Here is a 5,869-nt window from a genome sequence, read left to right as displayed (position 1 = left end):
GTTACCAGGATCCCCAAAATTCTCTGCCCCAGCCTGGGTACACTGCCAGCTGTGTGTTGCTTGCTGCCTTCACCAGTCCCCTCCCCACCCCCCACAAGCGACTTTATGTGTCCAGGTCTCTCCTGGATCAGGTCTGGGACTTCCCTGCCCTGGGAAGGAAGGGAGCTGCTAGGCTGCTATCACTGACCAGGCTCTCGTCCAATGTCCTTGGGGCAGCCCCAGTCTCTAGTGCCAAGCCCCAGGACCTTCCCCATTGGCCTAAATACCTCCCTACCTCCTGTTTTGAGGCATCCTCTGCACACTTTGGCTTCCAAAATTCATATCAGTTGGCTATTCACTTTGTTTTTTGGAAGATTTGGCTAAGTGTGCCAGTTGGGTGCATGAACAAGTGGGCTCAGCTCCCACCTACATGGCCTCCATTTTCTCCTCTCCCTCACATTATATTTCTGTTGCACTAAAGTCTAAGAGTCTAAGCCTTATACCATCAAGGGGCAGATACACATCTTGGTCTTGACAGGATGCGGAGCTTACAGGAATTTGTCTCTTCTCACGTGAATCATTCCCAGCTGGCATAAATGCAGTTTTATTGTTTGTGTAATAGGCCTTTGCACATCCAGAGAGTCTTTCATTTGAGGATCTCAAACATTAATTAATTCTCATTGAATAGCTGAGAAAGACTGATATTCTTAGCTCTATTTTACAGATGAGGAAATTGAGAAATGGGGAGATTTAAACAATTCGACCAGGACTACCTAGTGTAGAATGGCACAGCTGAGAATAGAAACTGTGAATCATTATAATTAATCACACATCTAGCCAGCAAACAATATTTTATCTTCCTAATTAGGTGAACTCCTTCAAGGTAGGGATCATGCCTTTAAAATTCTATTTCCAACTTGTAAAAACTGAATGCTACCCGATAGACCACATTTTGGCATTAACAATTAGGTAAAGTACAAAAGAGATAAATAAGTGGCCTTTTTAATTGTATGCAAATTTTCATACTTTGGGGAAGAAAGCATTATTACCCCTTGCTTTGGGAGCAGATAAAAAACAAAACCAAACCCACCTTTGGTTAGTTCATCTGATTTTAAAACTAGATTTCCTGGGTCTTATTTTGACATTTTGAAGGGAAGATGTTCCAAGCAAGAGCATGTTGGTCTGTGTTTGGATTGCAGACTGGCAGAGGAAAGAAGCAGCTCTGGAACTCTGTTCCATCATCTAACTGTCATAGAGCTGTCTTTTTATAAGCTCAGGCATCAGAGCTCTGGTGAGTGAGTTATTGCAAAAGACTACGCCTTTATCCACCCTATACATTTTTGAGGGAAGGCCATCAGAAGCAGACATCAGGCTCCCCAGGCAAAAGCTACATGAAGCAAATAGTTTTTTTTCCTAGTCTTCATATTAATTTTTCTTATGCTGAGTAGGAAAAAAGAGCATAAAATCTACTACTGTCTTGTGATTACATTCCCTTTGATTGAGATTGATTATCAATATCACTCTAAAATATAAGGCCACTAGATGAAATATTCAAAGTGATGACAGGCAAGGACCTACAACCAAGATTACTCTATCCAGCAAGGTTATTATTTACAATTAAAGGCATAATAAAGAGCTTCCCAGATTAAAAAAAAAAAGCTAAGAGATTTCAGTTCCTCCATACCATATTGCAAAAAATGTTATAGGGCCTGCTGTGAGAAGAAGAAAAAAAGAAAGAAATAGAGGAACATACGTATAAAGAATAAAATGGCAATAAGTACCGATCAATAATAATCTTAAATGTAAATGAATTAAAAGCTCCAGTCAACAGATATAGGGTAGATAAATGGATAAGAAAACATGGTCCTATACATGCTGTCTACAAGAGACTCACCTCAGAACAAAAGATGCAAACAGACTGAAAGTGAAGGGATGGAAAAAAATATTCCATGCAAATGGAAATGAAAAAATAGCTGGATTAAAATACTTATAGCTGACTAAGTAGACTTCAAAACAAAGGCCATAACAAGAGACAAAGAAGGTCACTATGTAAGACTAAAAGGATCAATCCAACAGGAGAATATAACCCTTATAAACAAATATGCACCCGAGATAGGAGCACCTAAACATATAACAAAAATCTTGGTGGACATTAACGGAGCGATTGACATCAATACAGTCATAGTAGGGGATTTTAACATCCCACTGACATCAATGGATAGATCTTCCAGACAAAAAATCAACAAGGAAACAGCAGCCTTAAATGACACACTAGAGACTTCCAACCAAGATGGAGGTGTAGGTAGACACACTGTGCCTCCTTGCACAACCAAAAGAAGAACATCAACAATTTAAAAACAAAAAACAACCAGCACTGACAGAAAATCGAACTGTATGGAAGTTTGACAACCAAGACATAAAGAAGACACATTAACCCAGAATGGTAGGAGGGGCGGAGATGTGCAGCCAGGTGGAGAGGACTCCTGGCAAGGTGGCATCTGGTGGAGCAGGCAGTCCCACATTCACATGCAGATAAACTGGGAGGAACAAAGGGGGAGCAAAACAGATCACACAACCCAGGGTCTCAGTCCGGGGAAATAAAACCTCAAAGCCTCTGATTGGAAACACCTGTAGGGGTTGAGGCAGCAGCGGGAGAAACTCCCAGCCTCACATGAGAGTTCGTTGGAGAGACCCACAAGGTCCTAGAATGTACACAAGCCCACCCACCTAGGAATCAGCACCAGAAGGGCCCACTTTGCTTGTGGGTAGCAGGAGAAGTGACTGAAATCCAGCAGAGAAGCTAAGCAAGCAGCATTGTTCCCTCTTGGACCCCTCCCCCACATACAGCATCACAATGCAGCGACATCAGTTGCCTCACCCAGGTGAACACGTAAGGCTCTGCTCCTTACTACGTAACCGGCATGTGGAGACCAAAAAAAAAAAACCCCAAAAAACAAAAACCCAAAAAACAAAAACGGCCCAAATGAAAGAACAGATCAAAGCTCCAGAAAAAGTACAAGTAAGTGACAAAGAGATAGCCAACTTATCAGATGCACAGTTCAAAACACTGGTAATCAGGATGCTCACAGAATTGGTTGAATTTGGTTGCAAACTAGATGAAACAATGAAGGCTATGCTAAGTGAAATAAAGGAAAATGTACAGGGAACTAATAGTGATGGGAAGGAAACTGAGAGTCAGATCAACGGTGTGGACCAGAAGGAAGAAAGAAATATCCAACCAGAAAAGAATGAAGAAACAAGAATTTAAAAAATTGAGGAGAGGCTTAGGAACCTCTAGGACATCTTTAAACATTCCAACATATGAATTATTGGGGTATCAGAAGGAGAAGAGGAAGGGCAACAAATTGAAAACTTATTTGAACAAATAATGAAGGAGAACTTCCCCAACCTGACAAAGGAAATAGACTTCCAGGAAGTCCAGGAAGCTCAGAGGGTCCCAAAGAAGTTGGAACCCAAGGAGGAACATACCAAGGCACGTCATCATTAAGTTACCCAAGATTAAAAATAAGGAGAGAATCTTAGAAGCAGCAAGAGAAAAGGACAGTTACCTACAAAGGAGTTCCCATAAGACTGTCAGCTGATTTCTCAAAAGAGACCTTGCAGGCAAGAAGGGGCTGGAAAGAAGTATTTGAAGTCATGAAAGGCAAGGACCTACATCCAAGATTCCTCTATCCAGCAAAGCTTTCATTTAGAATGTAAGGACAGATAAAATGCTTCCCAGATAAGGTCAAGTTAAGGGAGTTCATCATCACTAAGCCCTTATTATATGAAATGTTGAAGGGCTTTATCTAAGAAAAGGAAGATAAAAAATACGAACAGTAAAATGACAGCAAACTCACAGTTATTAACAACCACACCTGAAACAAAAACAAAAGCAAACTAAGCAAACAACTAGAACAGGAACAGAACCACAGAGATGGAGATCACATGGAGGGCTATCAACAGGGGAGTGGGAGGGGGAGAGAGGGGGAAAGGTACAGAGAATAAGTAGAATAAATGGTAGGTAGAAAATATACAGGGGGAGGGTAAGAATAGTATAGGAAATGTGAAAGCCAAAGAACTTATATGTGTGACTCGTGGACATGAACTATAGTCGGGGGAGTGTGGGTGAGAGGGAGTGTGCAGGGTGGAGGGGAGTGAAGGGGGGGAATGGGACAACTGTAATAGCATAATCAATAAAATATATTTTTAAAAAATGACACACTAGATTGAAAGGATTTAATTAATATTTACAGAACATCTCATCCCAAAGCAACAGAGTATATATTTTTCTCAAGTGCACATGGAACATTCTCATATTTGGACACAAAATAAATCTCAGTAAATTCAAGAAGACTGAAATCATATTAAGCATCATCTCTGACCACAATAGTATGAAACTAGAAATCAATTACAACATAAAAACTGAAAAACATTCAAACTTGTGGAAGCTAAATAGCATGTTATTAAACAATGAATTGGAGTTCTGGCCAAGATGGAAGCATAGGTAGAAACCCTTCACTTCCTTGCACAACCAAAAGGAGGATAACAACCAATCCACAATCAATAAACAACCAGAAGTGCCAGAAAATCAAACTGTATGGAACTCTGACAACCAAAGAATTAAAGAAACAGTGAACCAGACCAACCAGTAAGATGGGCAGACATAGAGAACTGCAAGGTGGCGGACCGCGCGGGCTTGGCTGGCTAATGGGAAACAGATTCAGAGCTGACTGTGGACTAAGGCCGGGGTTGCCGCAGTGGGAGAAACTCCGTCTCACAGGAGGGTTTGTTGGAAAGTGGACTAGAGCTGAGCAGGTGAGCTGCACTGCTCCCTCTCTGGGCCCGCCTCACAGACAGCACTCACAGCGCAGCAAGGAGGGTTGCCCTGACCTGGTGAATACCTAAGGCCCCGCCCCCTTACAACTTAACAGGTATGCCAAGACAAAGAAATATGGCCCAAATGAAAGAACAGAGCAAAGCTCTAGAAAGAGAGCTACCACATTTTTTGGACCATAAGACACACCTGGGTTTTAGAGGAAAATAGGGAAAAAAATTTTGAAGCAAAAAATGTGGTAAAATATTTAATAACATAAATAACCCCCCTCTCCCAGTGAGCCAGGTAAGCTACATTTGGACTATATTATGCACCCCCATTTTCCTCCCAAATTTGGGGGGTGGAAGTGCATCTTATAGTCTGAAAAATATGGTAAGCAATGAGGAGATAGCCAACCTATCTGATGGAGAGTTCAAAGCCCTGGTAATCAAAATGCTCACAGAACTGACTGAGCCTGGTTGCAAAATGAAAGATACCCAAATTGAAATAAAGCAAAATATTCAGGGAACCTACAGTGACGTGAAGGAAACCAGGACTCAAATCAACGATTTGGAACAAAAGGAAGAAATAAACATCCAACTGGAACAGAATGAAGAAACAACAATTGAAAAAAAATGAAGAGAAGCTTAGGAACATCTGGGACAACTTTAAACATTCCAATATCTGAATCATGGGGGTGCCAGAAGTAGAAGAGGAAGAGCAAGAAATTGAAAACTTATTTGAACAAATAATGAAGGAAAACTTCTCCAATCTGGCAAAGGAAATAGAATTCCAGGAAGTTCAGGAAGCCCAGAGAGTCCCAAAGAAGTTGGACCCAAAGAAGAACACACCAAGACACATCATCATTAAGTTACCCAAGGTTAAAGATAAAGAGAGAATCTTGAAAACACAAGAGGAAAGGACACAGTTACCTACAAAGGAGTTCCCATAAGACTATCAGTTAATTTCTCAAAAGAAACACTACCGGCAAGAAGGGGCTGGAAAGAAGTATTCCAAGTCATGAAAGGTAAGGACCTACATCCAAGAATATTCAATCCAGCAAAACTCTCATTT

The sequence above is a fragment of the Desmodus rotundus genome, chromosome 2 (genome assembly GCF_022682495.2).
Source record: "Desmodus rotundus isolate HL8 chromosome 2, HLdesRot8A.1, whole genome shotgun sequence".
Lineage (NCBI taxonomy): Eukaryota > Metazoa > Chordata > Mammalia > Chiroptera > Phyllostomidae > Desmodus > Desmodus rotundus.
Note: the sequence above shows the minus strand (reverse complement) of the source record.